A 9,982-nucleotide genomic window follows, 5' to 3' on the forward strand; every position below is an offset into this window, starting at 1 on the left:
ACAGGTTCGAAAATAAGCCAAGAAAAGAGGACACGACTTACTCGAGCGCTGCGGGCTGGGAAAGGGGCTTCGCCTTCCTCCAGTGATGACTCTGATGAGCGCTGAGAAGTGGCTTGTTTGTGTTTTTGCATGTTTTGTAGCGTTTGCTCCGTTTGTACTGAACATTGCTTGTAACAACAACTTTTCAATATCATAATTCTTTGCAACGCCACTTTACTTTGCATATGCTTCATATACCGCGCGCTTTCCTTTCGTCTCGTTCTGCCAACGATGCATGCTTTCACTTGGGCGACGCCTTCTTTCTGGGCGACGCCAAGACCTAGGCGACGCCTTCCTCCTTGGCGACACCATGGCCTAGGCGGCGCATCAGATTACTTCTAACAAGGAAAGATAAAGGCTGAAAACCAAGGCACTTCTTTTTCTCAACTGGTTTTTCCGTTTATTAGGGTGACCTCATTAAAAAACCCCCGAAAGGGAAAAAGAGCGTCCCCATCAACTAAATTGTTACATGCTGCTTACATAAGTCAACTGAAATAAAATTTTAAGTTGGCTGCATTCCAACTGCGCGGGATAGGGCCTCCATCTAAAGTCTCCAGGTTGTACGAACCGTTGCCCTTAGCCTCAGTAACTCTGAAGGGCCCGGTCCACTTGGGAGACAGCTTATTCTCCAACTCGTATGGGTGAGCTTTCCTCATCACTAGGTCGCCCACCTGAAACTGTCGCGGCTTTACTTTAGAGCTATATTGCCGCTCCACTCTTCTCTTCATCGCTTCAGCTTTTATTCTAGCTTCTTCCCTGGCCTCATCTAGCAGATCCAGGTTTACCCGCCTCTCCTCATTAGATTCCTCCACCACAAAGTTTTGAAAACGCGGTGAGCTTTCGTGTATTTCTACTGGAATCATCGCGTCCGACCCGTACACCAAACTGAAAGGCGTCTCCATAGTAGAGGATTGGGGCGTGGTGTGGTATGCCCATACAATCCTTGGCACCTCTTCCGCCCACGCCCCTTTGGCCTTCTCTATCCTTCTTTTTAACCCCCTCAGCAGAACTCTGTTTGCTGACTCTACTTGTCCATTGGTCTGGGTGTGTTCAACCGACGCGAACACTTGCTTGATTCCCACTTCAGCGCACAGATTTCTCAACTGCTGACTGGCAAACTGGGTCCCGTTGTCAGATATCAGGCGCCTGGGTACGCCAAAACGACACACGATGTTTCTCCACACAAAATGTTGTACCTTATGCGCAGTGATTTGTGCCACGGGCTCTGCCTCTATCCACTTAGTGAAGTATTCGATGGCGACGATCAGATACTTCATTTGCCTGATTGCCAGTGGGAAAGGGCCCAGGATGTCAATTCCCCATGTGTGGAAAGGCCACGGGCTGTATATGGACCGCAACTCTTCTGGCGGCGCCTTGTGCCAGTCGGCGTGCTTTTGGCATTGCTTACACCGCTGGGCGTGCCGTGCGCAATCCTCTTTCACTGTTGGCCAGAAGAAACCTGCGCGTATTACCTTGGAGGCTAAGGACCTTCCTCCTACATGGCTTCCGCAGATGCCTTCGTGTAGCTCCGCCATTATCCTGGTGCACTCATCGCCACTGACGCATGTTAGGATAGGGTGAGTGAAACCGTGCCTGAACAGCACCCCATCCACCAAAGTATATCTTGCGGCATTTCTTTTGATTTTCTTACCCTCTTCAGGGTCCACTGGAAGAGCCCCATCCGCCAAGTATCGTTTATAGGGCGTCATCCAGGTGTCTCCCTTGGACAAGACACAGACCTGCATCCGCTCTTCCTCAGACCCACCCGCGTATATACTGATGCGGGGCGCCCTCTGCGTATCTTGGGTCAAAGAGGAGTGACTCCTCGGCCTTCCCCTTAATGCATAAATCTGGAGGACATCCACCCTGTTGTCTTCCACGAATCGACGCGGAGCTTTGAGAGTCTCCTGGATCACTGTCCTCTGTCTACCCCCCTTGCCTGAGCTGGCCAGCTTTGCGAGCAGGTCAGCTCTGGCATTCTGCTCCCTCGGGACGTGTATCAACTCAAGAGCGTTGAACGCCCCTCTCAACAACTGGACGTATTTTAGATACGCCGCCATCTGTGGGTCCTTCGCCTGGAACTCACCCGACACCTGCCCCGTAATCAACTGGGAGTCGCTCTTCACGAGGAGGTTCTGTGCGCCCATCTCCTTGGCCAAGAGCATTCCTGCTATCAGGGCTTCATATTCTGCTTGATTGTTACTTGCCTTGAAGGCAAAACGCAAGGCCTGCTCGATCAGTATGCCGTCGGGTCTTTCCAGCACTATTCCCGCACCACTCCCTTGTTGGTTTGAGGAGCCATCAACCGAGAGCAGCCACTGTGAACTCGCTTCCACCTCTTGCTCACCTCCGGGCGAAAGTTCTGCTACAAAATCCGCGTACACCTGCCCTTTGATGGATCCTCTAGGCTCGTACTGTATGTCGAATTCTGACAGTTCCACTGCCCAGCGTACCATTCTTCCTGCCACATCGGGTTTCTGCAGCACCTTCTGTATAGGGAGGTTGGTCATCACCACCACCGTAAGGAGCCTCCTGGCCGAGAACACTACCGCCAGCGCCGCCTTCTCCAGTGCTTGGTACCTTGTCTCAGCCCCCTGTAAGGCCTTGCTTACAAAGTAGATGGGCTTCTGACTCCGATCCTGCTCTTGGACCAACACAGAACTGATGGCCCGCTCCGTTACAGTAAAATACAACCGGAGGGGCACGCCCGTTACCGGCTTGCAGAGAACCGGAGGCGTCGCCAGGTACTCCTTCAGCTTAACGAAAGCCGCTTCGTATTCATCAGTCCATGCAAAGCGACTGTTTCTCTTGAGGCACTGGAAGTACGGGTGCCCCTTTTCTCCTCCGGCGGAAACAAACCTCGAGAGCGCCGCCATCCGCCCTGTCAACTGTTGCACCTCTTTCACCGATGTCGGACTCCGCATGGCGATAATAGCCGCGCATTTGTCGGGGTTCGCCTCTATCCCCCTCTCGGTGAGCAAAAAACCCAAGAACTTACCGGCCTCCACCCCGAAAACACACTTCTCGGGGTTCAACTTGAGGCGATATTTGGATATTGTGTTGAACAACTCCTCCAAGTCTGCCATGTGCTGCACCCTGTTCTGCGACGCCACCACCATGTCGTCTACATATGCGTATACGTTCCTCCCAAGCATTGGCGCTAGGACCTTGTCCATTAACCTCTGGTACGTGGCGCCCGCATTTTTGAGCCCGAAGGGCATCACCTTATAGCAATAACTGCATGTTTCAGTCATGAACGCAGTCTTGCTCTCGTCTCTTGGGTGCATCTTGATTTGGTTGTACCCTGAGAAGGCGTCCAGGAAACTTAACACCTTGCTGCCTGACGCACTGTCTACCAAGGCGTCGATGCTGGGCAACGGATAGGAATCCTTTGGGCACGCCTTGTTCAGGTCCGTGAAGTCAACGCACATTCTCCACTTTCCGTTCGCCTTTTTCACCAAGACGACGTTGGTGAGCCACTCAGGGTACTGAATCTCCCTAATGTGGCCAGCACTCAGCAGCTTCTGCGTTTCGTCTTTCACCACCTGTTGTCGTTCCTCATTGAACTTTCTCCTTCTCTGACGCACAGGGCGGACCGTGGTGTCCATGCTGAGGTGGTGACACAGGAAATCAGGGTCGATGCCTGGCATATCCGAAGCGGACCATGCAAAGGCATCCAGGTGGCGTGAGATCACTTCTGCTACCCCTTCCTGTTCTTCTGGGCTTAGCGAACTTCCTAACTTGAAAGTTTTGCCGCCAATCTCCCTTTCTATGGCGTTAGTTGCAGGCTGCTCCTTGCTATCTTCTTCGACGGGCGCCGCCTCTTCGACCGGCGCCGCCTCTTCCACGGGCGCCGCGTCGTCAGGGCCTTCCTCCATTGGCACATCTGCTTCGGGCATCGCCCTCTCTGCTATTGCCGCTTCAGGCGTCAGCCCAGCGGGCGTCGCCTCAATCATCGTCGCGTCCGCGCTTGGTGGACGTTCATACACCATGAATACGCTCTTCGTTTTCAGGTTGTTTTCATAGCATTTCCTTGCCTCCTCCTGATCTGACCTGATGACTATCACCCGGCCACTGAGGTCTGGCAGCTTCATCTTCATGTGACGAGTGGAGGACACCGCGCTCAGACGATTTAACGCCGGTCTGCCCAGCAAAATATTGTAGGCAGAATTAGCGTTCACGACGAGGTACCGGATGCTCTCGGTACGGGAGGCCTCTCTGTCTGTGAACGTAGTCCTCAACTCCAGGTACCCACGAACTTCTACCTGGTTATCCCCGAACCCATACAAACATCCCGTATAGGGACTCAGCAGATCGGGGGACAACCGTAACTTATTAAAGGTCGACAGAAACATGACGTCGGCCAAACTTCCTTGATCAACAAGCACTCTGTGGACCTTCCTTCCAGCTGTGACGACTGAGATGACAACTGGATCGTTGTCATGGGGCACCACATCTCGGATGTCTCTTCTTGTGAACACAATATCTGACTCCCAAGGCTCCCCCGAGAGCCTCTCTTCGACTGAATTTACCCCCCTCGCGTATTTCTTCCGCTGGGAGGCGGTGGGCCCTCCGCCAGAGAAACCTCCAGCAATGGTGTGGACCTCGCCAAGCACTGGCATCTCGTGTGCCGGTTCATCTGCCGGCGGCGGCAAAGTGGCGGTCGTTGCGGAATCTGTGACATAATCTTTCAGAAACCCAGTCCTCACCAGCTCATCTAGCTGGTAGCCCAACGACAGGCAATTATCAATTTGGTGCCCGAAAGCCTCGTGGAATTCGCACCAAGAGTCTTTTCGGGGCCCTAACACCTTGTCGGTCTTCGCCGGTCGCCTCAGCCTCTCAGCTATGTTGGGCACGGCGATCAAATCCTTTAACTCAACCACGAAGTTGTACCTCGCCGGTCTCGCTCTTTCTCTGGCGGGGCGTTCGCCTCCTGCTGGACCCCGGGGCTGGGGCTTTCTGGCCTCGTAGGGGCGTCTCGCCTCTGGCTTCTTTCTTCCCGTCGTGGTCTCATTGACTCTGACGGGTTGAACTCGCGTTGGTCCCCTCGGGCGTGAGGGTACGGCACTGGTGCGCTTCACACATACCTCCCCCTCCGAAGCAATGTGCTCTACCGCCCTACGCCGTAATTCAGCGAAGGTCCTAGGGCGATTGCGGATAATGGATTCTCCAAAGGGGCCGGGGCATACGCCTTTCACAAATGCGTACACGATCATAGGCTCCTCTGTTGTACCAACCTTCACGACCTGGGCCCCGAAGCGATTGATATACACCTTCAGGGTCTCCCCCTGATACTGCTTCACATCAAACAGATCGTACGAGACCGGCGGCGGGGCCTTGTTGGCTAAGTACTGTTCTCTGAATAACCGCGACAATTGGCGGAAAGATGTGATATGGCCCTCGGGGAGGCTAATGAACCAGTCCATAGCCATCCCGGTCAGGGTGCTCATGAAGAGCTTGCACTTGGCAGCATCAGAACCGCCTATCAGGACCATCTGTGTGTGAAATGCAGCAAGGTGCGTCTCTGGGTCCTCCATCCCAGTGAAGATTACCTTGGGTCCCGCGAACGTGTTCGGGATCGCTGCGTCTAGGATCTCCTGCGAGAAAGGAGTGGAAAACTCCCTTGGTGGGGAATGGTTCTCCGTCTCGTCCTGTCCAGGCCGCCTCCGATCGTTTCTCAGGCCCTGGCGCAACTCCTCATTCACACGGTGGAGCTCTTCGTTCCGCTCGTGCGAGGCATCGAGGTCTGCCTGCATGCGCTCTTGTTCCAGTTTCGAATCCGCCATGTCTTGCTGCAGCCCCCTCATTATCTCCAGGACCTATTGCATGGATAGGTCTGCTGGGGCCGCGCGCGCTGCTCTTCGTCTGGTGGGGGCCATTGTCACTCCAACCTCCTTCAACGTTACTGTAACTTGGTAAATTTTTCTCGAACTTGTGATGGGACTGATGTTTTATATCGGCCCCACGGTGGGCGCCAAATGTTCCGTCCGGTTGACCGGGACGTCTTCATGCGCGACCTCAACCGTCAGCTAGGGACTCCTTCCCGCTGGTTGCCCGTGGATTCCTGCAAAAAAGAGGACAAAGAGGCGCCCTAGCGGCCGTGTGCACTCCGACGCTCAAGTCAGCCAGCAAGAAACACCAAAAAACTGTCCACCCCCGTCTCTGAGCACCGCGTGTGGCACTCTGAAGGTGGTAAAAGAACTGTGTATATGTGTGTGTGTCATCTCCTTCCGGCAAAAATATTCCCCAGTCACTTGTACGTAACCTTAAAGCACGGGCAAGCAACCAGAGAGTTTCTCGTAAATTTGCCAAAGGTCCCAACCCTTTCTCCGACATTCTCAGCGCTATTTAAACTGCCCCAGCATTTAAAGCGCCTTAAAGCGCTTTTAATCTCAAACGTAACGCACTCATTAAAGCGCTTAATTACGAAACGTAGCACATTTAAGACGTTGAAACGCTCGGGAGCCATAATAGTACCTGAATGCTCGAAAGGGAAACTGTATTGAATATCTTTAATTACCTGGCACCTGACTAGAGGGTGTTTCTATTCTGGCATGGCTGTCGTACACGTGGAGGGCCTCACGACGCCATGACCCCATCTGGGGGCGTTTCTGCCCATCTGGGGACGTCTCTACGTGTGAGTCCTCCTGCTTGGGAGTGCTACTGCGCTAGGGGTGACTTTTTGGGTGCGAACTCATGCCCCCAAGTATCTAGCCACTTACTTTGAGAGCGTATCTGCCTTCCTTTCGTACCCTGCACCCGCTTACCCCGGGGCGTGACCTTCCTCTTGGGTCGTATCTGTCCCGAAAGCGTCTCTGGGGTGGCAGGGGTACTTCACGAGTCAGGCTGCCCTACCTTGATGTTATCACTATGGCCTTGAAGCCACCTTTTCTTTCTCTTTATCACTTTCCCGAGATATCGGGACCTGAGGCTTTCCCACGGCGTCGCTCCCTCCATGGTCTTTCCTACCCATGGGTATCGGGGAACCACACCGTGATTGCCTTGTTTTTACACTGTTTGATCTGGCTACGCCCTGGTTGGGCGACGCCTCCACCCGGGCGACGCCTTGCCTTGGCGACGCCTCCACCCAGGCGACGCCTTGCCTTGGCGACGCCTTGTCCTGCCTTGGCGACGCTTCCTCTTGGCGTCTCTACACCTGGGCGACACCTTGAGTTGACTTTGACCTTGACTTAGTCAACGCCCTGATACGGGACGGTACAATATCTTTGCAAGAAACTGAGTTTGGGTAAAAATGCTGATTCCAGCCCCTCAAAGAAGAGACTCAATAAGAAGCTGCACTCCACGTGTTCGACCAAATGGGTCTCTTACGATGGACGCATTCCTTCCCTTCTCCATGCTCTCAACACCATTCACGATTTGGATAACGCTCTCAAACAGTGGGAGAAGACTCTCTCCAGCAGGGAAATCAGTGCAATTCTGAAGGCTCAGGTCTCTTGGCAGAGGGCTTTGCAAATTTTCGAGTGGTTCAACAAAAAAGGTTGTTATGACTTGAACGTCATTCACTACAACATAATGCTCTGGACCCTTGGCAGAGCGTGCAAGTGGGGGCTAGTTGAGAGTTTGTGGGGCGAAATGAATGCAAAAGGAGTTGCACCTGTGAATTCCACTTATGGGACCTTGATTGATGCCTACAACAAAGGTGGACTCAAAGAAGAAGCTCTTGCTTGGTTTCAGAGGATGCAGAGTCAAGGAATGGAGCCTGATGAGGTCACCATGGGCATTATTGTTCTCCTGTACAAGAGGGCGGGAGAGTTTCGAATAGCTGAAGAGTTTTTTAGAAGATGGATAAGAGGTGCATCTTTTAGATTAGAGGTTAATCATAATTTTAGTGTGGATGATAAAGGATCACATGCCAATGTTTGTTTAAGCTCCAATACATATAATACCTTGATTAACACATATGGGAAGGGTGGTCAATTTCGCGCAGTATGTGAAACTTTTGCTAGGATGATCAGACAAGGCATAACCTTAAATACAGTGACACTCAATTTAATGATTCACTTGTATGGAAACTGTGGAAGGGTACAACAAGCTTGTTTGTTGTTCCAGAAAATGGGAGAGTTTCGGTGCCTACCCGACACTTGGACATATAACATCCTCATTTCGGCTCATATTAAGAATAATAATGTCAACATTGCAGCTAAATATCTTGCAAGGATGAAACAGGCATGCCTTGAGCCAAATGTTGAGTTACCGTATCCTCTTGCATGCATACTCGACAAGGAAAATGGTCCAAGAAGCGGAAGAACTTGTACGGGAGATGGATGCAAGGAATCTAACAATTGATGAATTTACCCAATCTGCTTTGACTAGAATGTATGTAGAATCAGGTATGCTTGAGCAGTCATGGTTGTGGTTCACGAGGTTTCACATAGTTGGGAATATTAGTTCTGGCTGTTATTATGCCAATATTGATGCTTATGGAAAGAGAGGGTACACTTTAGAAGCAGAAAAAGTATTTTTTTTGCTGCAAAGAAAAGAAAAAGCTCACTGTCCTCGAGTTTAATGTGATGATTAAAGCTTATGGGATAGGAAAATGTTATGATAAAGCATGTCAATTGTTTGATTGTATGAAGAAATTTGGTGTTGTTGCAGACAAATGCAGCTACAGTTCTCTCATACATATTTTGGCCAGTGCTGACAAGCCGCACGATGCAAAATCTTACCTGTTAAGAATGCAAGATGTAGGACTTGTGAGTGACTGTTCCATATTGTGTTGTGATAAAAAGCTTCGTGAAGTTAGGTCAATTAAAAATGGCTGAAGAATTATACGAGGAGATGCTTAGATATGCCGTTCAGCCTGATGTCATTATTTATGGTGTTTTTATCAATGCTTGTGCTGATGCAGGAAGTGTTAAAGAAGCCATCAATTATGTTAATGAAATGCGAAAGGCAGGATTGCAAGGGAATTTAGCTATATATAACTCTTTAATTAAGTTGTATACTAAAGTAGGCTACCTGAAAGAAGCAGAAGAAACATACAAATTGCTTCAATCGTCAGATGAGGGTCCTTCTATATTTTCCTCTAATTGTATGATTGATCTTTATACTAAACTACTTATGGTTGAACAAGCAAAAGAGATATTTGAGAGCTTGAAGAAGAATGAAGTTGCAAATGAGTTTTCATATGCAATGATGCTATGTATGTATAAGAAAATTGGAAGATTGGATGAAGCCATTCAAATTGCAACACAAATGAGAAGACTAGCTCTTTTGACTGATGTATTGAGTTATAATAAAGTGCTTGGTTTGTATTCTATGGATAGGAGGATAAGGGAAGCTACAAAGACTTTCAACGAAATGATAAAATCTGGCATTCAACCAGACGATTTCACATTTAGAGCTCTTGCTAACATTTTGCTGAATTGTGGAGTTTCAAAGCGGGCTGTTGGCAGGCTAGAAGTAATGGTGAAAAGGGATGCTCATCATGGTTTGCAAGGATGGATGCTGGCACTCTCATGTGCATCTGAAGGAGATAATTTTCCAAATGAATAGATGTGCATAATTATGGAGCCTACATTAGAAAAGCATGATTGGATTTTAACTGGTCTGACTTTCCTCTGGAGCTGGGTTTCCTTTAATTTGGTTTCTTGGCTGAGACTATGATTGGAGCATTTCAAGCAATGTATTTAGAATTACTACTGTTAATTTCTATGATAATCTGTTATAATATGGCTTGGTAGTTATTGTTTCTCTTTTGCATGTTTGAATAAATTTTTCTTGAAACACTAGACCAACAAGTAAGAAGATAAAATGAATTAAGTTTGTGCATAACTTAAAAATCATCTTTTACTCGTAAAGTTTCTACAATTAACTTACAAGCTGATTTTAATTTGTGTAGAAACTGATTTTAACTTTTCTAAAACACATATTTTAACTTGTAAATAAGCTAATTTCAAGTTTCGAGAATGTTTATTTATTT

General features: G+C 49.5%; 1 pseudogene; it reads left to right on the plus strand.

Annotated features, from left to right (window-relative positions):
• The first annotated feature begins 7,260 nt into the window (after positions 1–7,260).
• Positions 7,261–9,555, plus strand: LOC150026296 (pentatricopeptide repeat-containing protein At3g23020 pseudogene; annotated as a pseudogene).
• The last annotated feature ends 427 nt before the right edge of the window (positions 9,556–9,982 follow it).

Source organism: Phaseolus vulgaris, chromosome 6 (assembly GCF_051622355.1).
Source record: "Phaseolus vulgaris cultivar YP4 chromosome 6, ASM5162235v1, whole genome shotgun sequence".
NCBI lineage: Eukaryota > Viridiplantae > Streptophyta > Magnoliopsida > Fabales > Fabaceae > Phaseolus > Phaseolus vulgaris.